Here is a 24,763-nt window from a genome sequence, read left to right as displayed (position 1 = left end):
CCAAGTGAAATTAGGGTTTCACATAAAATGATGATTAGGGTTAAGTTTCCTACTTAACCCATTAAGGATTTAACCCATTAAGGACTTAATCCATTAAGTTCAATATTGCTTATATTAATCTTTACCAATGATTATTATTTAATATCTCAAGTTATTAAATAATTCTCGTGAGTGTGACCCGATTAATTCTTACAGTTAGGGTTTCATTGGCATTAGGGTTTTCCAATCCAAATATTAGCCCATTTATCAATTTATTGGACTTTTAGGTTATTTAGGGCTTTATTAGGCCTATCAAGCTCACTAGAATGTCATCAAGCCCATTAGGGTTTTATTGGGTCAATTATAGTCTATTAGACTCATTAGGGTTTTCACTAAGCCCATTTGGCTTCATTGGGCCCATTAGGCTAACAAGGCCCATTAGGGTTTCAAACATCCCAATCGAGTCAACTCACAGGACAAGCACACCGCCACCCGACACGGCGGCCGGTGGTGGCAGGAGGCGGCAGCCACCACCCTAAGGTGGTGATTCTTGGTTTTTCTTTCATTAATCCAATTTGTTACAGTTACAATGCCCGACCGATCAACAGACGCACACCCTATTCTAATTACAAACACATACACACGAAAATACACCCACCCATAGTGGTACATGGTGGCAGCCACCACCTCACGGTGGTGGCAGTGGCGGTCTTCCTCACTTTCCAGCCTAGCATCTCCTTTACAACATCCGACAACTACATACATACAACCCCACGAACACCAAACACAGCTAGCACACCCGAACACACACCCAAAACACGCACACAGCCACCTTCCTCATGGTTACCGGTGGCAGCAAACGAAGTGACAAGGCGCCAGCCACCATGGATGGCAGCCATGGTGGTTCTTCGCGGTTACCAGACAACAAGCTATCATAGCGCACAAGGTCCAAAAGTCACTACCCACCAGGTGGCTTAATGAACGGTGGAAATGGCACCTTAATAACCGGCGGCGGCGGCAACATTAACGGAAACTGGGCGGCTAAAGGTGGTAACAGCAGCGGCGATAGGCGGCTTGGGGCGTTGCACTGAAGAGACAACGAAGAGACATGGGGAGAGAAGGTTACGATGGAGGGACTGAGCCCGCTGATGGTCTTCGCCGACGGCTAAATACCACGACATCCCTTGGTGGTTTCCGGCATCTACAATGGAGGAAGAGGTAGCGGCGCCAGAGGTGGAGTAAGTGGGAGTGGCAGCTGAAGGAGAGCATGAGGGTAGTGAAGTCGACGGCTGAGAGAAAATGAGTTAGGGCTAGCGTTTTCTTAACCCTTTATACCCGACTCCATTCAAATGTTTTCCATAATGGCAATAATAGTCCCTCCATGCCCTTTTTTTTATTTAAATGCAATCCACATTTTACCTTTCTAACCCCTCCTTCTAAAATTCTTTACAAATCAACTCTATAGGTTATCATTTAGTCCCTATCCTCCAAAATCTCTTCAATTTGAGTCCTATAATTACCAAGTCGTCCCTGCCCTCATAATTCTTTACGGAACCCATTCGAAACTTACACTTTTAACCCCGACTTCTAAAATTGTGACAATTAGCTCCTCGAGACCATCCTTTGATATATAATTATTTATTTTAGGCTACCAATCGTTCATTAACTTATTTATTTAACTAATAAATAAACGGGTGTTACACCTCTCCCCCGCTTAAATTAGATTTCATCCTCGAAATCACTCCTTACTATTTCTTATATGCCAAACCACTTCTAGTAACATGATCAACGTCTTGGGCACACCCTAGCCTTCCCAGGGTAGCTATGACCAATCTTCGCAAAGCCCTAATATCCTCATGTGAACGAAATCCTCACAATAGGATCACATCTACTTCATCTGAATCTACTATCTCGAGATGGTCTGATTCCCCAACAGACCACTCATACTGAATCATTATCATTGAATCCAGTCCGTTCATCCCTCAACATGCTACTCAACTTCTAATAGCTTTGGGTTCTCACTATAAAATAGGTTCACAGACCCAATTATCCCTGCAGATCACTTATACTTAGCCAAGGTTCAGCTGATCCCGCTGTGAGTGACTTGTCACTTCACAAATCAACTAGCTATTCTGTCCGTACTTGCAACCTAAAACACAAATACTAATACTGCCCAAACACTGAAACTGCCCGAACACGGAACTGCCAAAAGCAATATACGTTGCTACATAACTGCTTACCAATAGCTATCGAGACCTCCTAGGTCTCAATTTGCTTGCCAATTCTCTAAAATACTGGGTTTACACCTGGCTGCAGAGCCAAAGGACTCACTACTTAGTCGCCTCACATGACTTCTGAACGAAATCCTTCTCTAGAACTAGTTGTCACTAATTTTCATGCCACTGTGACTCTACTACTTTCTGATATGACCAATCGGGTCCATACGTCGAATCCTGTCATCTTCAAATCAAAGGCTGAAAGTGATTGCTACATGACCAATGGTAGCCTTATCTCACATGTCGTGAAGCAGTCTGTTGCTTCTCTGATCTTATAACTGTAGTGGCGCTCCTACAGTCCCATCACTGGCTCAACCAGATCTAATCCATCTGGGTAATTCCGAAACCCAATCTGTGGATTTCCTTATCCTTACTGCTACACCCGAACTGGTGGGTACTACTGTTCCTTCTGCGTCCTAACAATGCGCTCACACTATCTACTAACCTAGTGAATGTTGCGGCTACACCCGCAGTCTCACAACACTCTATCATTATCTGACCGCTAGTCAATGCTACGGCTACCCCCGCAGTCTTACAACACTTTTCATACTATCTGACTACTAGTGAATGCTACGGCTACTCCCGTAGTCTTACAACACTTTCCATACCATCTGACTACTAGTGAATGCTACGGCTACCCCCATAGTCTTACAACACTTTCCATACCATCTGACTACTAGTGAATGTTACGGCTACCCCCGTAGTCTTACAACACTTTCCATGTCGGGTCGGACACGCACTCGACCTAACACATCATTGAACTAGAGTCCTAACCGGAACTCTGACATTGTTCCCGAAACCTCCTATCATGTGACCCCACTGTATCAGTACCGTACCCATGCCCGTGATCAAAGCGTCACAGTAATCCATGAAATCATCTACACCCTCTTGCAGGGTGAGAATCAGTGCCTCGCACAACTGTTGTCTGAGAGTATTGAAGGTTGCCTGCTATTCAGGCCCTCAACGAAAGGCCACCGACTTCTTGGTCAGTCGGGTCAAAGGAATCGCAATCTCGGAGAAGTCCAATGTAAATCTCTGGTAGTAACCTGCTAGACCCAAGAGTCTCTTAATCTCAGATGGAGACCTCGAAATCTCCCAGGACATCATGGCCTTTATCTTGGCTGGATCAACTAGAATACCATTCTGGTTGACCAGGTGCCCAAGAGATTGCACCCCGCGCAACCAGAACTCACATTTTGAGAACTTTATAAAAAGTCTCTCCCCCACTTAGATTCGACTAAGTCTTCACTGTACGCAAGAATTGAAGGATTTCCAATCCTTCTCGCTTTCTAATATCCCACTGATGACAACCTGTGCATGCCAATGCTAGTGTTTAATCACCGATTAAACCTTGAGATCTCACATCCTCGGAAATCTCGATGAGTACTCTTTACATCTGATCTAGTCTGACACCTCAATCCATCTAACATGTTGTCAATTGAAGGTCTCAATCTTCATTCTGGCTGACGAATCCTCGTTCTCATTTCCAATCTTGCAGTACCACTAAACTCTAACCAAACACAGCCCATGCGAAAAAACAATTATCCTGAACATGCGATGACCAACCACTTATGCATCTAACACCCGCGACTGACACTACCCTTTTCATGTCACCAGCTCTGTCCTAGGAACGGTAGTGCCTTGAACTCCAAAGTTCATCTATAGACAATTACCGACCATACCTGAATAATGATAAAACCCCTAAACGCTGACATCACTTTAGAACTATTACTCTAACCCTAACCGAGGATCTTCCCAAACAATAATCCTGCATAGATCTCAACAAAGATCCGGAATGATAACGGTACACACGGAACCCGCTCCGCAAGATGCATCCCTTTGTGGGTTCATCAATGACTTTTCAGCTTGTAGGATGGCATATATGATCCTTGATAACCCAAACACTAGCAGGAAACTGACTCGATATCTAACTTATCCAAACTTACTCATAACTCCAACGCGATTCGTATCCCCAACATCCATATAATAGTGATAGAAAATGACATACCCGCAACATCTGGAGGAATACTAATCACCTTCTGCTGACATGACCAACCCCGCTACCCTGTAGTAGCCTAAACCCTCGGAGCGACAAACTCCCGTGTACACTGTCTTGTACGTGCTGCACTGACTCTGGCCCTGCTGGCCCTTCACCTGATGATCAGAAATCATGGGTCTCTTCCCGACACCCCTACTATATGCACCTGGCACACACCTCTCTTTCCAGGGTGCTCCCAAATCGATCCCGCATCTGCAACTCATGGAAATCATATCCTTCAGGGTCTGACACCTTGTCACCCTCACTAGCTCGCTTGCCAATGGCTAAGCTGCAACAACTGGAACATCCTCTGTCCCCAAACTGGGTCACAAACACTTCCTTGAAACTTCTTAGATTCTCCAAGACTCTCACTGATTCGAGTATGGATCATGTGCTTTCAGTAGTACGAGCCCAATACTACCTTCCACACCTACCCATACTTTCCTCAACAATCCTCTTGGATCCTCCAAGTCACTTCCTCAACTGGTACACCCAAGTCTAACTGAGCCTCGCTACTAACTCACTGAAATATATCCTAGGCTTCCCTTGGTTCCCGAACTCACCCAGTCCTCAGCTGCTGAAAGATTCCCAATAATGTCAACTAGCTACCTCATGAATATAGCCACATGCAACAGAGATCAGATAATCCTTCAAGTAACAGACTTATCCCTATAACGGTTAGACTCAAACGAGAGCTGCGTAATAGGGTTAAATCTATCACTATGAGATTATCCAGCCTGTGCCACATGTGACTTAGCATATTCACTTAATAGGTAACTCACATTAATAAGAGTCCCACAAAGCACAAAGCAAGCAGCATTCAGGCAATGGAAAATCTAACCATCATATTCCAATCAAATCATTTTATCCTCTAATCAGGAATATGTACATGCAATTGAAAGGCTCATACAATCAGGCATAACCTAAATAGGCTATCCTATCACTGACTGGTCAGTACTAGCATGCAAGTCTACAAGCACATATAATAGGCATATAAGGCATCCTCCTAGATCCATAGCCCTAATCTAGCATGCAGTTCTCATAAGCATATCATATCATCACATCTCATAACATGTATGAATATCTTGGGGAAGACTTACTTGAGCTTGGCTGATTGCACGCATCACACACCTTGTTCTTTTCAAAGTTCTTTTCTCTTTTCAAATTTATTTTATAAAATGATTTTACTTTTGAAAATTTTCATACCAACTCCTTAGTTTGAGTTCAGACACCCCCGAGAGTGTGCCCGAATCCCTCAAACCAAGGCTCTGATACCAACTTGTAACATCCCAAAACTATGAGCCAGAAATTTCATTTTAAATACGTTATTAGAAAACCAACAGTGTAATAAAACATCTGTAATATCATGTCATGTCAAAACCAAGTAGAAATAATCAAAACATGTTATCATAAAACAATATCAGAGTGTAATCCCAAAGATCTCATGTGCGGAAAACCATAGTGTGATGCGATGCGATCGAGCCGGCTCCGTTCCTTTAAAAACGAGTACCTGAAACCAAAACTGTAAACCGTAAGAACGAAGCTTAGTGAGTTTCCCCCATCATACTGCATAGCATACAATCACATAACATACATATACTATCAGGCATATGTAGGTGCCCGACCTACCCCTTCGGTCCTTTCGACCGGATACTGCCTAGCATATCTGGGTGCTGGCCTCCCCTTCGGTCCTCTCGACCGGATACTGCCTAGCATATCTGGGTGCAGGCCTCCCCTTCGGTCCTGTCGACCGGATACTACCTAGCATATATGGGTGCTGCCCTCCCCTTCGGTCCTATCGACCGGATACTGCCTAGCATATCTGGGTGTTGGCATCCCCTTCGATCCCATCGACCGGATCCTGGAGACTATTTCACCCGACTACTAATACCACATAACATGTATCACATAATCATATTCTATCTAGCATGATTGGGTATGACTACCCCTTTGACCCTGTCGACCGGTGATCTTGGGGACTATCTCCCCAACAGCTACTAGCATATACATATCATACTAGCACATAACATATCAGGTAATAGCAAGCCTAGATGATATCACAAAGACAATCATCTAACATACGACTCCTACTGGTGGGCTGGCATTGTGGCCTTAGACCCACCACTACTGGAAGGCAACTTACCTCACACTGCTGAAGTCCTGAAGACACAATCCCACACTTGCTGAAGTCCCGCAGACTTGACCCCAGCTGCTGGCTGACAGATTCCCGAACTGTCAACACCAAAATAACACCCAATTAATAATTGGGTCCCAATACATAACCATAAGTATATTCTTTGGGTAATTACTACATTACCCCTAACTTGGCTTATTCAAGCCCAAGGCCCAATCCATAGGCCCAAAGTCAATTAGAAATCAAAGCCCAACACATGGCCCAATTTTCCAAATTGGGCCTAGGCCTATACATGTTCTCATTCTAAGGCCTAACATCATATAATCATTAAGTCCCAAACTATGTCGCAGCTATGGCCCAATTTTCCAAATTGGGCCCAAGCTCCTTACATGGGCCTTACCCTAAGCCTATTAAATTACTCTAGACCATTTTCTTGATCTTGGATAGTCCATTTAATAATCCAATCATCAAGGCCCAATAGAAAGGCCAAACAATAAACCCAAGTGAAATTAGGGTTTCACATAAAATGATGATTAGGGTTAAGTTTCCTACTTAACCCATTAAGGACTTAACCCATTAAGGACTTAATCCATTAAGTTCAATATTGCTTATATTAATCTTTACCAATGATTATTATTTAATATCTCAAGTTATTAAATAATTCTCGTGAGTGTGACCCGATTAATTCTTATAGTTAGGGTTTCATTGGCATTAGGGTTTTCCAATCCAAATATTAGCCCATTTATCAATTTATTGGGCTTTTAGGTTATTTAGGGCTTTATTGGGCCTATCAAGCTCACTAGAATGTCATCAAACCCATTAGGGTTTTATTGGGTCTATTAGACTCATTAGGGTTTTCACTAAGCCCATTTGGCTTCATTGGGCCCATTAGGCTAACAAGTCCCATTAGGGTTTCAAACATCCCCAATCGAGTCAACTCATAGGACAAGCACACCGCCACCCGACACAGCGGCCGGTGGTGGCAGGAGGCGGCAGCCACCACCCTAAGGTGGTGATTCTTGGTTTTTCTTTCATTAATCCAATTTGTTACAGTTACAATGCCCGACCGATCAACAGACGCACACCCTATTCTAATTACAAACACATACACACGAAAATACACCCACCCATGGTGGTACACAGCGGCAGCCACCACCTCATGATGGTGGCAGTGGCGGTCTTCCTCACTTTCCGGCCTAGCATCTCCCTTACAACATCCGACCACTACATACATACAACCCCACGAACACCAAACACAGCTAGCACACCCGAACACACACCCAAAACGCGCATACAGCCACCCTCCTCACGGTAGCCGGTGGCAGCAAACGAAGTGACAAGGCGGCAGCCACCATGACTGGCGGCCATGGTGGTTCTTCGCCGTTACCAGCCAACAAGCTATCACAGCGCACAAGGTCCAAAAGCCACTACCCACCAGGTGGCATAATGAACGGCGGAAGTGGCACCTTAATACTCTTGAACTACCAACACATCCTCCATCGTCCTCTTTCTCTATCTGGGTGTCCAATGCATAGGTCACAAAACATGAACAACCCTACTAAAGGTATCTCCTAGCTCTTGCAGTTGAATAAAGCGACAGTCCACACTGAGCACCCTCACCATGAGTAACTAGTTCTCCTCCACTTAGGGTTCGAACCCGCACAGACTAGTGCCCACAATCAATCATTTCTCCATTAGGGCTTAACCAATCCATCCCCACAATGACTTTGATCTCGCGTAAAGGGATAGGAACCAAATCAATCGAGTACCTCTCTCGGAATAGCTCAACAGTTCACCCCTGATGAACCTTTGATATTCTCACTAAACGATCATCGGCGATCTCTACCTCCAACAGATAATCCATATGTTAAACCGAAATCACTCACCATTTTCCCTCATTTACGTCTCAAAATCTCCCAAATCCTCTTAAAATTCACAAGAACATTCATACAATCTTCAAATCTTTATAACATATTCAAGTATTCATAACTTTTGCCCATAAACACTTTCAAATCACCTACAAGAAGCAAAACTCTTCAAATTAATTTTTAAGAAACATTGTAAGTATTCCTTATTTAATTTAGTGTTTTATAACACTTACATATTAAATTCAACTAATTTACACACAATATCGTGTGTTAAATACTTGTAGGGTACGAACACGTTCACGTATTATAACTTGAAGATCATCATTTTAACTCCGTTGTCCAGCCTAGAACACAACCGAGGTGAGTTCATACCCCTATGGTTTTTATGATTTTTTTCCATGTTTTTAGGAGAGGAATACAAGTAAAACACAAGAAAACTTGTGATAAAATACGAACCGTTACATTGATATTTTCACGAAATATATATATATATATATATATATATATATATATATATATATATATATATATATATATATATATATACACACACACACATATGGATACAAATTTGATTACAATAAATATTTAACCATTTTGTAACATGTGGAGCAAAAGGGGTATAATTATATAAACATACATATATAATTATTTAATTTCGTTTTATTATCTTGGTAAATTGATAATAGCATACAACGGATTCGCTATTTCAATGAAACATTTATATAAACTATAATAGGTATAATTTATGGAACATTCACACTATTTTACCCTGTTGGGGACACATAAATAATTATTTAAAAGAATAATTATTGTTACACTATGTAAACACTATGAAAGGGTAATACATACAATTACAAGAAAAAGGGATTTCATTACACTATACGTAAACTGATTAATACAAGGTTGTGAGACACTATCTTCACGTACTTTCTAGAGTACACACTAAAGTCCTATATTATAATCAGAGTCTCTTGTAGGGAGAGTGTAACACTTGTGTATAGATCTATATGGGACTGATAATCCCGCACCTAAACTGTTAGCTACAGTTAGACCGGCAGGTCTGGGGTGACAAATATCATACCATTCCGATGCCTGAAGAACGTCGTACAAGCCACTAGTCTCTAGCATGGTTATAATAACTCACATGGGGTATTAACGAATACAGCTGGTTTACGGGGCTAACTTACATTCAATCCGTTTTATTGAATAATAAAACTACATTACACTATTTTACAGTACAACTAGTAGTTCCTTATACATACATTCAAAGGGTTTTACACAGATACAAGTACAGTACACTATATTTTAGTATAGTATAACTTACATTTCGAGGAAACATACATTCAAATAGTTTATAATTATTAAAACTACTTTCAAGTGCAACAATATTCATACATTTTAGGTCTTAAGGTATCTAAGACTATAATTCATTTTACAAGAAAATATTGGATTTTCTGGCATCACACTTATTCATTTTACTAAGAAAAATGGCAGATTTCTCATACAAATGCTTATTAACTCACCCACTTAATTGATGATAGTTTTTCAAAACTACTTGTATTCTTAGGGAATCACTAAGACAGGTAACAACAAGCTTTTGAAGATGAGATGATAAGACGTCAATCAAGTCTTATATCATCATATTGTAATTGATTTTTGAAACATGTAACACTTACAAATCATGTAACTTTATCAACTATATTTATGATGGTTGTGTTTGCTTTCATCTCTATTATTCAATTGTTATGATACTGTACATGACGTCGTCTGCCCCCAAACATTTCTGCCGTTTTACCGGTTTGGGGGGTGTGACAGATTGGTATCAGAGCATTGTTAATAGAGAGCTATGTATATCAAACCATGTAAGATATACAACTATAAATACATTTGGGCTAAAACGTTCTGACTAAAAGTATACTTTTAAAATATAAGTGTTTTTATAAAGTATACATACATGCATACATTCTAGAAACAATATCATAGTAAGAACCATATAAAAGTATTTAGATAAATTGGACACTGAGGTTAAGCCTAGATAGTTATGTAAGCATATTTGGGATACATATAGCCAGATCAACTATGTTTATTCGAGATACGACCAACATGTGTTTAGGAATGGTCAAGGTGAACAAGTCTAAAACTTACCAACACTCTATACAAGGAAACTCTAGAACCTAACATAAAGTTTAAAATACTATAGGAGTATTTTATGATACTATAGAACTATACAATTAGGCTCTTTATGTGTCTTTCATACTATTACTCTTGTACAGTCGACATAAACAGGCCTATAGTTAAGATGTTCTAATTCGATAACATCTTTAAACCTTATGGCAGAAATATGCCACCAAAGAAGTCAAACAGGAACAAAAACAACACCCCAATAACTCCACCATCGCCACCACCTCCACAAATGAACATTGCCATCTTCCAAGTTGTGGTAACAGCCGCTGTGGCGGCCGCTATGGCACAAATCATCATGAATGGTGCCAGTGGGATGGGAGGTGGTACAAGTAATACTAACCAGCGGCACCCGAGGGAATTCTCCTATAAAGACTTCACAAATGGAAAACCCAAATCCTTTGATGCGGCGGAGGTGTCATTGCTCTAACACGTTGGTTCAAAAAAGACAGAATCAATGTTCGAAATCTGTGTGTACCCAGAGGGAAGCAAAGTCAAATTCACAGCCTACACATTCATGGATAGAGCCCACTCCTAGTGGAACAAATATGTCAAATTGCTGACTCTCCCAGTGGCCAACGCCATGAGCTGGGAAGATTTAAAAATTCTGATGCTAGCAGAATACTGCCCGATGGTCAAGGTACAAAAGCTAGAGCAAGAGCTCTGGAATATTACGATGAAGGACTCCAACATCGCCGCCTACACTGCCAGATTTAGTGACCTAGCAGTACAATGTCCCGGGATGGTTACCCCAGAAAGCAAAAAGGTGGAGCGATACATCTAGGGACTATCTCCCCAGATTCAAGGAAATGTGATATCTGAAATTCTTCCCCTTTTGACAGTGCGAAACGCTTGGCACAAATACTTGTGGATCACGGAGTCTGCTAGGGCTTTATGACAGCTACTCCCGAGCAAACCAAAGGAAGTGATAATAAGAAGAAGTTTTGGAAAAAGAGGAAGGGCCAGTCGACACAAGAGCCCACAAAGAAGTAACAAACTATGGAAGTCCACACCATCACCACTCCTACACCAACAAATACATATGTCGACACTCTCCCAAAATGCAATAAATGCAACTTTCATCACCATGGTGCATGTCGAGAGTTGTACTGTAATAATTGCAACAGAAAGGGGAACATTGCCCACTTCTGTAAGGCACCGGCACAACAAACCACTCAAGCCGCTAATACCGGGGTAAGCCAGGCTTGCTACAGATGCGGTGAATTGGAGCATTTCAAGAGGGATTATCCAAAAGCAAGGAATACCGGGGCGTGGGAAGAGTTTTAACCATAAGGCATGAAGAGGCCATGAATAATCCTATCATGGTAACCGATATGTTCCTTCTCGATAATTCTTATGCATGCGTACTTTTCGATAGTGGTGCGGAGAGGAGTTTCATGAGCCACAAGTTTAAACACTTAAACAAAATCCCCAATCACTAAAAGACACGTTCTCCGTAGAAATGGAAAATGGTAAGACAGAGAGGACTAACAATATATACATAGGATGTATCCTCACTCTAAACAACTACTCTTTGCAAATCGACCTAATGTCGGTCACAATAAAAAGTTTTGACGTCATCATTGGCATGGATTGGTTAAATCCTCACCATGCTGATATCCTGTGTTATGAAAAAGCCATTCGCCTAAATCTGCCAAGTAGCAAAACCCTCATCATTTATGGCAACAAACCCGATACGAATCTTCAAATCATTTCTTGTGTCAAGGCTCAAAAGTATCTTCGCAAAGAATACTATGCCTTCTTAGACCACGTAGTGGATAAGAAACAAGAGGTAAATGACATCAAGGATATTCCCAAAGTTTGTAACTTCCCCAACATATTTCCCGAAGATCTACCAAGAGTACCTATCGAACACTAAGTCGAGTTTAGAATCAACTTGATTCCTGGAGCTACCCCCATAGCCAAATCCCTGTACCATTGAGCACCGACAAAAATGTAGGAATTGTCCAGTCAACTAAACGAACTGCTAAGCAAAGGATTCATCAGTCCAGGCTTCTCGCCTTGGGGAGCATGGGTCTTGTTCGTGAAGGAAAAAGATGGATCATTCCGCATGTGCATCGACTAACGGGAACTAAATAAACTCACCATCAAAAATCGATATCCTTTACCTCGAATTGACGACCTCTTTGACCAATTTCAAGGAGCAAGTTACTTCTCAAAGATAGACCTAAGATCTGGATACCATCAGTTGCGATTCTAGGAGGAAGATATTCCCAAGACCGCATTCAAAAATCGCTACAGTCACTACGAATTCGTAGTAATGCCCTTCGGAAAAACGAATGCACCCGCGGTGTTCATTGACCCGATGAACCGTGTATGTCGACCTTACTTAGACAAATTTGTGATAGTATTCATCGATGAAATACTAGTCTACTCACGAAGTAAGGAGGAACACAGTCAGCACTTACGACAAGTCTTAGAAACATTAAGGGCGGAGAAGTTGTATGTGAAATTCTCGAAATGCGAGTTTTGGATTTGCAAGGTGGATTTCCTAGGTCACGTGGTCAGCAAGGAAGGGATAAACGTACATCCTTCCAAAATCAAGGCAATCGAAAACTGGGCGACACCAAGAACCCCAACTGAAATCCGTCAATTTCTAGGCCTCGTTGGCTACTACAGGAGGTTAATACAAAACTTCTCCAAAATCGCAAAGCCACTCACCACCTTGAATCAGAAGGGTGTAACCTTCAACTAGGAAGAGAAACAAGAATCTGATTTCCAGACACTAAAACAAGCTCTATGGAGTTCCCCGATCTTGTCCCTCCCAGAAGGGACGTATACTACACACGACCTCAAACTGAGACAGCTTAAGAATCACGAAGTAAACATTTCCTATGCCTCGAGACAGCTTAAGAATCACGAAGTAAACTATACTACACACGACCTCAAACTGAGAGCAGTAGCATTTGCTCTGAAGATCTGGAGGCACTACCTTTATGGTACGAAGTGCACAATCTTCACGGATCATAAGAGTCTCCAGTACATCTTAGATCAAAAGGAACTCAATGTGAGGCAACGACGATGGGTGGAACTACTAAATGAATACAAATGTGAGATTCACTATCATCCAGGCAAGGCCAACGTAGTAGCAGATGCCCTTAGTCGAAAAGAGTACTCGGGCCACCAAGTAAAGTCATTAACCATGACCATCCATTCACACCTGTCCGCGCAGATTAAAGAGGCTCAGCTGGAAGCCTTGAAACTCAAGAATGTGGCAGGAGAAGCCTTAAGAGGAATGGATAAAAACCTTAAAGTCAAGGATGACAGAGCTCGCTACCTCATGGATCGAATCTGGATACCGAGATTCAGTGGATACATAGATGTTATTATGAACGAAGCCCATAAGACCAGATACTCCGTTCATCCTGGTTCTGATAAGATATACCTGGACCTCAAGAAACTTTATTGGTGGCCAAATATGACGGCAAAAATCACTACCTATGAGAGCAAGTTTCTGACTTGCGCCAAGGTCAAGGTATAAAGCCTTCGGGTTTACTACGACAACCAGACATACTCGAATGGAAGTGGGAGTGGATAACCGTGGATTTCATAACCAAATTACCAAAGACAACAGGTGGTCTTGACACCATTTGGGTAATCACTGACAGATTAACCAAATCCGCACACTTCCTACCAATAAAAGAGACCGACAAAATGGAGAAGCTAACCAAGATGTACATTAAAGAGATCGTACGATTGCATGGTGTGCCAATATCTGTTATCCCCGACAGAGACAGTAGGTTTACCTCACGGTTTTAGCAATCACTACAGAAGTCCTTGGAATCAAAACTCGACATGAGTACAGCATACCATCCTCAAACTGACGGGAAAAACGAGAGTCTATGCTTCATAGAGGAACCTGTAGAAATCATGGACATGGAACTTAAGAGAACAAAACAAAGCCATATACCAATAGTGAAGGTCTGTTGGAATGCCAAGCGATGGCCTGAATTCACTTGGGAATGAGAAGACCAGATGAAACAAAAATACCCACATCTTTTCCCTAGTTCATGAATACCCACTTTAGAAAAAATTTCGGGACGAAATTCCCTCTAACGAGGGGATAATGTAACAACTGGTTATTTTGGGTCAATAAAAGTCAAAGAAATTCAAATAAAAGTTAATTGTTCCAACAAAAGTAAAATAGTTAAAATTAAATAATGAATTATACCCCACTTTAAGGATTTTCGGTTTTTGGAATCAAAAACCACTTTAGACCGAAATCACTTTCTTGGACCGAGAACACTCTTAGCCGAGAACACTCCTTGACCGAGAACTCCTTGAACCGAGAACCCTAGACCAAAGACTTGGTTCTCGATTGATGTTTTAGACCGAAATCAAGGGATTTCGGTGAGGGATAGGCCGAAAACCCAAACCTTATCTGACGACACACTCTCCTATGGGATAAAATACACATTTTCCCTCATTTACGTCCCAAAATCTCCCAAATCCTCTCAAAATTCACAGGAACATTCATACAATCTTCAAATATTCATAATATTCTCAACAACATATTCAATTATTCATAACCTTTTCCTAGAAACACTTTCAAATCACCTACAGGAAGCAAAATTCTTCAACTTAAGTTATAAGAAACATTGTAAGTATTCCTTATTTAATTAAGTGTTTTATAACACTTACATATTTAATTCAACTAATTTACACACAATATCGTGTGTTAAATACTTGTAGGGTACGAACACGTTCACGTATTATAACTTGAAGATCATCATTTTTACTTCGTTGTCCAGCCCAGAAAACACCTGAGGTGAGTTCATACCCCTACGGTTTTTTATGATTTTTCGATCTTTTTAGGGGGGGGGGGGGGGGAATACAAGTAAAACACAAGAAAACTTGTGTTAAAATACGAACCGTTACATTGATATTTTCACGATATATATATATATATATATATATATATATATATATATATATATATATATATATATATATATATATATATATATATATATATAGGTACAAATTTGATTACAATAAATTTTTAACCCTTTTGTAACATATGGTACAAAAACGGGTATAATTATATAAACATACTTATATAGGGTTTTATTTATTTAGGGCTTTTAGGTTATTTAGGGCTTTATTGGGCCTATCAAGCTCACTAGAATGTCATCAAACCCATTAGGGTTTTATTGGGTCTATTAGACTCATTAGGGTTTTCACTAAGCCCATTTGGCTTCATTGGGCCCATTAGGCTAACAAGTCCCATTAGGGTTTCAAACATCCCCAATCGAGTCAACTCATAGGACAAGCACACCGCCACCCGACACAGCGGCCGGTGGTGGCAGGAGGCGGCAGCCACCACCCTAAGGTGGTGATTCTTGGTTTTTCTTTCATTAATCCAATTTGTTACAGTTACAATGCCCGACCGATCAACAGACGCACACCCTATTCTAATTACAAACACATACACACGAAAATACACCCACCCATGGTGGTACACAGCGGCAGCCACCACCTCATGATGGTGGCAGTGGCGGTCTTCCTCACTTTCCGGCCTAGCATCTCCCTTACAACATCCGACCACTACATACATACAACCCCACGAACACCAAACACAGCTAGCACACCCGAACACACACCCAAAACGCGCATACAGCCACCCTCCTCACGGTAGCCGGTGGCAGCAAACGAAGTGACAAGGCGGCAGCCACCATGACTGGCGGCCATGGTGGTTCTTCGCCGTTACCAGCCAACAAGCTATCACAGCGCACAAGGTCCAAAAGCCACTACCCACCAGGTGGCATAATGAACGGCGGAAGTGGCACCTTAATACTCTTGAACTACCAACACATCCTCCATCGTCCTCTTTCTCTATCTGGGTGTCCAATGCATAGGTCACAAAACATGAACAACCCTACTAAAGGTATCTCCTAGCTCTTGCAGTTGAATAAAGCGACAGTCCACACTGAGCACCCTCACCATGAGTAACTAGTTCTCCTCCACTTAGGGTTCGAACCCGCACAGACTAGTGCCCACAATCAATCATTTCTCCATTAGGGCTTAACCAATCCATCCCCACAATGACTTTGATCTCGCGTAAAGGGATAGGAACCAAATCAATCGAGTACCTCTCTCGGAATAGCTCAACAGTTCACCCCTGATGAACCTTTGATATTCTCACTAAACGATCATCGGCGATCTCTACCTCCAACAGATAATCCATATGTTAAACCGAAATCACTCACCATTTTCCCTCATTTACGTCTCAAAATCTCCCAAATCCTCTTAAAATTCACAAGAACATTCATACAATCTTCAAATCTTTATAACATATTCAAGTATTCATAACTTTTGCCCATAAACACTTTCAAATCACCTACAAGAAGCAAAACTCTTCAAATTAATTTTTAAGAAACATTGTAAGTATTCCTTATTTAATTTAGTGTTTTATAACACTTACATATTAAATTCAACTAATTTACACACAATATCGTGTGTTAAATACTTGTAGGGTACGAACACGTTCACGTATTATAACTTGAAGATCATCATTTTAACTCCGTTGTCCAGCCTAGAACACAACCGAGGTGAGTTCATACCCCTATGGTTTTTATGATTTTTTTCCATGTTTTTAGGAGAGGAATACAAGTAAAACACAAGAAAACTTGTGATAAAATACGAACCGTTACATTGATATTTTCACGAAATATATATATATATATATATATATATATATATATATATATATATATATATATATATATATATATATATATATATATATATATATATATATATATACACACACACACACATATGGATACAAATTTGATTACAATAAATATTTAACCATTTTGTAACATGTGGAGCAAAAGGGGTATAATTATATAAACATACATATATAATTATTTAATTTCGTTTTATTATCTTGGTAAATTGATAATAGCATACAACGGATTCGCTATTTCAATGAAACATTTATATAAACTATAATAGGTATAATTTATGGAACATTCACACTATTTTACCCTGTTGGGGACACATAAATAATTATTTAAAAGAATAATTATTGTTACACTATGTAAACACTATGAAAGGGTAATACATACAATTACAAGAAAAAGGGATTTCATTACACTATACGTAAACTGATTAATACAAGGTTGTGAGACACTATCTTCACATACTTTCTATAGTACACGCTAAAGTCTTATATTATAATCAGAGTCTCTTGTAGGGAGAGTGTGACACTTGTGTATAGATCTAAATGGGACTGACAATCTCACACCTAAACTATTAGCTACAGTTAGACCGGCAGGTATGGGGTGACAAATGTCATACCATTCCAACGCCTGAAGAACGTTGTACAGGCCACTAGTCTCTAGCATGGTTATAATAACTCACATGGGGTATTAACTAATACATTTGGTTTACGGGGCTAACTTACATTCATTCAAAGGGTTTTACACAGATACAACTACAGTACACTATATTTTAGAGTAAATTACACGAATGGTCCCTATGGTTTAGGGAAATTTGTGGTTTTGGTCTCTAACTTATTTTTTTAACCTGGAAGGTCCCTACTGTTTGTTTTTGTTACGCGCTTAGTCCCTGTTTTACCTAAAAACTTATTTTGCCCTTGATTTTTAATTTATTTAAATAAACACACCACCAACCTCATCCCCCTCACCTTACCTTACCTACCCCACCATTTTTCTCTATTTAAATAATTGTATTTTTAGGTAAGATAGGGACCAAGCGCATAACAAAAACAAACAGTAGGGATCAATGGCGTAACAAAAACAAACAGTAGGGACTTTCCGAGTTAAAAAATAAGTTAGGGACCAAACCCGCAAATTACCCCAAACCCTAAGGGACCATTCGTGTAATTTACTCTATATTTTAGTATAGTATAAGTTATACTTCAGGAGACATACATTCAAATAGTTTATAATTATTAAAACTACTTTCAAGTGCAACAATATTCATACATTTTAGGTCTTAAGGTATCTAAGACTACAATTCATTTTACAAGAAAATATTGGATTTTCTGGCATCGCACTCATCCATTTTACAAAGAAACATGGAAGATTTCTCGTACAAACACTTATGAACTCACCAAATTAACTGCTGACACATTTTCAAAACTACTTGTATTCTCAGGGAATCATTAAGACAGGTAACAGCAAGCTTTTGAAGATGAGACGCTAAGACGTCAGTCAACTCTTATATTATCATATTGTAATTGATTTTTGAAACATGTAACACTTACAACCAATGTAACTTTATTAATTATATTTATAATGGTTGTGTTTTCTTTGATCTTTATTATTCAATTGTTATGATATTGTACATGATGTCATCCATCCCAGACGTTTCCGCCGTTTTACCAGTTTGGGGGCATGACAAAAAATCCGACCAGGTTATGGCCTTAATGAATGGGGCTCCTAGAGCATAACCAACCTCCTCCTACCAATCCTGAGCTTGCTACCTCAAATAGCCTGCAACGAACCTCACCTTCGACCCCCGGGGAAGATGCTAGTCATCTAAACACACTCCATGTCTGCTGTCCATCGCCTGGAGGCATTGGGGCCCTTCACCTAAAGAACTCTGGAGCCTAAAATCCCACGAAATCCTTGAAGAAGAGAGTGTGGGCTCTATACTTGCCATCGGCTAGATCGGCCTTAAAGATCCTGAGACGATCCTCCATCAACTTGATGATACCCTCCTTGATCGACCCGAACATCATCGGGGTCGCATCAAGGATGCCTCTCATAACCTTAGACACGATGAACTCATACAATCCCTCGTTAATTGGTTCGGTGCCCGAGCCTGAACCAGATCCAAATCCTGAACCTCCTGCTCTGCCACGTATCATCACCATGGTGAAATATAATACATAAAGAATCAGTATATGCATGAAGATGTTCTCACACATGAATTTTCTTGAATTCATCAATGACTTCCTTGTCTTGGTTATAGATTTTTGCTTTCAGTAGTACATGCCCAATACTACCTTCCACACCTATCTATACATTCCTCAAGGACTGCCTCAAATCTTCCAAGTCACTCCCCTTCTATCAATTACTTCACTCGCACTATAGAGCACCTTACGCACTAAGACATTTTGTAGGCTTTCCTAGGGTTCCTTCCCACACTACTCTCTGCTATCAGCTATAGAAGAGACTCCCCTCCAATTCCTTCTAACTATCTCACGAATACAATTACATGTTACAAGCACTAGATACTTTTTGACTGCTAGGTCCCACTCAACAATGGTTGGACTCAGACAAGAGCTACGTAATAGAGTTGAACCTAACCTTTGATAATTCTAATCCCACCAACATGTAATTTAAAGTATTCTCTTAATAATTAGCCAACACTAGTGGAGTCCCTATAAGAACAAAGCAAGCAACATTCGATCATTGAGTTCTAAACCAAAGCACTACCTAACCAGGTCACTCGATGTAATCTTCTGAAATCCATACTAACATGCAGGTCTAAGGGTTAAAACAACTGGCATATAAAGGAATCTCTCCTAACATCCTACTATGAAATTCTGAGCAGATCCTTAGCCCTAGTCTGGCATGATATACACATATGCATATACTAAAACAATAACATGCATGGGTATTTTGGGAATACTTTCTTGAGCTTGGCCGATTGCACACATCGCACCCTTTTGCTTTATAAAATCTTATTTAGAAAACTCTTTTTCTTTCAGAAAGATTATCAACTCCTCAGTTTCAGTTCAGACACTCCCATAGGTGTGCCCAAATCCCTGAAACAAAGGCTCTGATACTAACTTGTAACGTTCCAAAAATTTCTAAGTAAAAATTTTCATTTTTTAACCAACAGAAGCATCATTCATTCATTTCAAAAACTCCTCAAAACATGATAATGTATAAATTAGTTATCAGAGTACAAATCAAGTCATAAAATTGTAGTGACCCTGGTTATGAGGACATGTGTGGAATAGTAAAGATTAAGTGAATCAATCAATCATGAAGAAAACAATGAGTAAATAAAATCATTTAAGCTCCATTAGAATAGCATGATTACAAGTGGGTAGTGTAAATTCTCTCACTAGACTAATCTCACAAAGGTTCTTTTATAAATAGGAGTGACTCACTTCCTATATATAGGAAAGACTCAACCTATTACATATCACAAGAGGGTAAGCCACATCCAAGGAGAACTTTGCACCCTAACATTCTCCCGCTCAAAGTTAGGATTGGATGTCCCGACTTCAATTTCAAAACGAGCTCCAAGCGGTCAAGACCAACTCCTCCTTGAAGTAACACTGGTCTTCAAATCCGTTTTGAAAAGAAATATCCGAGAATCTTCGAATACACATTTCTACATTCTCCCCTTTTTTTAATGAACAAATGATTATAAAATCCACAAGTGATGAGAAGCGCTCGAGGAACAAACGTGACGAAACTCCCCCTCAATCTGTGAAAAAAAATGAAACCACGAAAATCTTGCACGAAAAATAATCACAAAAAGTCGAGAAAAATTTACAAATTTTGTGAAAATTTCGACTTTTGGGTGAGAGTTGCAAGAATTTTGAAAACTGGGTAAAAAGTGTCAATTTCACAAATTCTGAAAGGACTCGTTACGACAAATCAGCTTTAAATGCGAAATTGGGCATAAAGTGTCAATTTGCATCAACTGTAGGGACTTAATGTGAAAATTCTTCCCACTTCATAAAATTTTACCCCCAGTCGAAATTGGGTATATTCTGTCAAATTATTGAAACTTCAGGGAATCAAAACGAAACACCTTCACTCTTCACAGAAAAGTACCCAAATTCGAAATTGGGTAGAAACTGCCAAAACATTGAAACATAAGCGACTCTAATGCGAAATGTTGATATGTTCTTCCCCAGATCATTTCCAGTATGCAAACAAAGAAGATTACTCGAATTCGAGGTCGACTCCAACATCTCTAAATCATTCGCCAGTCTAATTACTCCAAATGTAACACCCTGTTTTGAATCGATTCTTAGTCTGAGGCTGTGGCCCGAAGATCGGTCATCATAAGGATTAGGGTTTTTGAAAAGATAAGATCTAGGCCTATTTGGGTGTGAGAGGTGTATTAGGAGTGATCTGGATGTTTGGTTCGTGTTTTGGAGCCTAGGGTATTTCAGTAAAGTGTCAGTTCGGGCTTTTGTGGAAAATAGATTATTGTTAGGAAGGTCTTAAGAAAGGTATGAGTTGAATATAGGGCTTCTCGTCACCTTTCCGTGGATATAAGGATCGTCAGAATTGGGCTTATAAAGAAGAAGTTATGGCCTTCGAAAGTGTCGAGGTTTTCAGGCTTAGCCGAGTACGTGGGGCGTACTAGTGAAGAAGGTAGTACGCGGGGCGTACTAACCAGGATGGTCGCGAATGTTCATCAGAGTACGCTGGGCGTACCATATTTACGTTGGGCGTACGCCAGTCAGATCCGAACCCTATTTTAAGGTCTTGGACCCTATTGAAGCTCCTTATCTCATAACATAACCCTAATATCTTCAGCCTCCACCCTCTAAAACCCTAGAAATCGACCTTTAGCCCTCATTTGAGTGATTTTTGATCTTGGATGGCCATTAAAGGGATATTTTGGTGCTTTTGAAGAGGTGTTCATTCTTGAAGACTTATTGAAGAAGATAGGGCTTTTGGATCCAAAACTACACCAGCTTTTGGCTCTCATTTGAGGTATAAAGTCTTAAACTTGGTGGGTATTTCCTTAGATCCCTTATGTTGAGTTTTTGAACCTTTTTGGTCCCAAGGATGAAACTTTATGGTTCAAATTCGATTCTTAGGCTTAGGGTTGCCACCCTTGGTGCTATTTGAGCCCCTAAGACAGAAAGTTGCAATCTTGAAGGTCTTAATGGGTTCATGCAAGAGTTAAGACCATTTTTATGGAATTAGAATGCTATTTGGTCTTTTTGGAGGATGCAAAGGCATAAAGTTGCCAACTTTATTCCTTATGACTCATCAAACAACCTAGATCTGAGTTTGGGACGTAAAGTATTCAAGTATTAAGCACTTAATGGAATTTGTGCATAAGCTGGTTGTACGTTGCGCGTACTATGTAGTACGCTACGTGTACAACCTTTCGCCCAGTACGCTAAGCGTACAGAAGAGGTACGTTGGGCGTACGCTCTCAGGAGGACTTGGGCCTTAGTGGACTTTAGACATTTGGGCCCTAATGATGTTGGGCTTGGAATTGCTGATAATTGGGCCTAAATGTATCTTTGGGCTAATTCTGGAATAGTTGGGCCTATTGGGCCTTATGGCCCAATATAGAAATGGACTTGCATTTGTGGGCCTTTGTGTGGGCCAATTCTTGGACTAGGTTGTTGTGGGCCTTCATGGGCCAATTGGAAACAGGAGTATAGACTAGGGACACTATTGGGCTTTAGGATAAGGCCCATTGGAAAGGTTTGGGCCTAATTTGGAAAATTGGGCCAAAAGTGGGTTACAACTGGGTTTTGATGATTATGGGTTATTCGACCATTGGGATGCTAAGTGTGTTGAAAAGAAGGATTTGGGCCTCATGGCAAGACCATGTAGAGGTTTGGGCCTAATTTGGAAAATTGGGACATTGATGGATTTATAGGCATTATAGTGTTGGGCTTTTGTTTTGGGTTTGGGCCTTAGTTTTGGATCATACCGGGCCAGGGGTAGAATGGTCATTTACCCCATGCATGGATTAAGGATTATGGTATAGGACCCAATTGCTAATTGGGTATATTGATCGGTATTGATAGCTCAGGAGGTGGACAAGGCAGCAGCTAAGGATTTCCTTCATGAAGCTTCTACATTCAAGGTGAGTCTCATCACCATACCAATGGGTCTAAGGCACCAAGGCCGACCCATTCAGTTAGTTGTAGTGTTTATTGTAGATTCATTACTGATATGTCTGGTATGCATGTATATGCGGTATGCTAGTGATTAAGTGGTATGCTATTTGACTATGTGGTATGTGCTATGCTAGTTGTCTTTGTAATATTTGCATGGAAGACCATGGGGGAGCCCATGGCGCTTGGATGTAAGACCATGTGGGGGAGCCCATGGCGCTTGGATGTAAGACCATGTAGGGGAGTCCATGGCATCCTGGAGTAAGACCCTAGGAGGAGCCTACGACATCCTTATATGTTTGTATGATACGGCTATGTGATTGATATGGATTATGTGATTAATATGGTTTATGTAGCTGTTATAGCTAGTATGGATTATGTGGTTATATGGATTATGTGGGGTGTGTTCTGGGGAACTCACTAAGCTTCGTGCTTACAGTTTTGTTTATGGTTTCAGGTATCATCGGTTTGGAAAGGAAGGGCTCGACTTGATCGCAATGCACACACCATGTTTTCCGCATATTGTGATTTTGGGACGTAACTCTGATAATTGTTTTGAATTTTGATTAAGAAATGTTTTTGGAATGCTTGGATTTAAAATATAACTATGTTTTACTATAATAAAAATAAAATTATTACCCCGATTTATGGGTCGTTACACCAAACGATAAGATCTCTTGACTCACTCCAAATGGTACCATCAAAAACCGTTTCAACTCCAAAATTGATTTCGACTTCAAAGAAGATAATGTCGATTTAAACAGAAAACATTAGTCGAACTCGATTTCATTCAACACCAGTTGAAATCATCACTCTCAGCTCGACGAAATCAGATTCGACCCCATAAGATTTGACTCTACATCCCACCATCTCATTCGACTCATACATTACCATTAAAATCGACTTCAAACAATCATATGTATCAGTCGAAATTGATGCCAGACATCTTGAATCAAGTTTTGATTCAAGCAATTTTAAAACAATCAAACTCCCATTCGTTGATTTTAACTCTTAAATTTTGATTTTCGATCCTCATGACTATCGTTTTCGATTCGCAGATACGAAATAAGATATGAAAAACATTCAAAATCAAGTTCAATTCCATGAATCTCAACATTTGATTCCAAGTATTGATTTTTGACATCAATCAAAAACACTTCAAATGTTCAATCCCAAGATATCAACTTTCCTTTCCAGCCCAAATCAAAAATAATTTCCAAACAACCCATCGAAACTTCCTAACATATCGAAACACATATATTCACTTCGATATGTCAATTCTCAAGGATATTCAACAAATGCCAAATGACATCTTCATAAAACTTTTTCATTTCAAACTTCAATTTTCTGTTGTTCTTCAATTGTTCTTTATCACCAACGAAATCAAATGTAGTTGATTCAAAATATTCAACTTAAATCATATATGAAACAAATCAGATGCGAGAGGCG

This window comes from Lactuca sativa, chromosome 9 (assembly GCF_002870075.4).
Source record: "Lactuca sativa cultivar Salinas chromosome 9, Lsat_Salinas_v11, whole genome shotgun sequence".
NCBI classification, from domain to species: domain Eukaryota; kingdom Viridiplantae; phylum Streptophyta; class Magnoliopsida; order Asterales; family Asteraceae; genus Lactuca; species Lactuca sativa.
The sequence above is the reverse complement of the archived record's forward strand: the minus strand, read 5'-3'. Positions refer to the sequence as shown.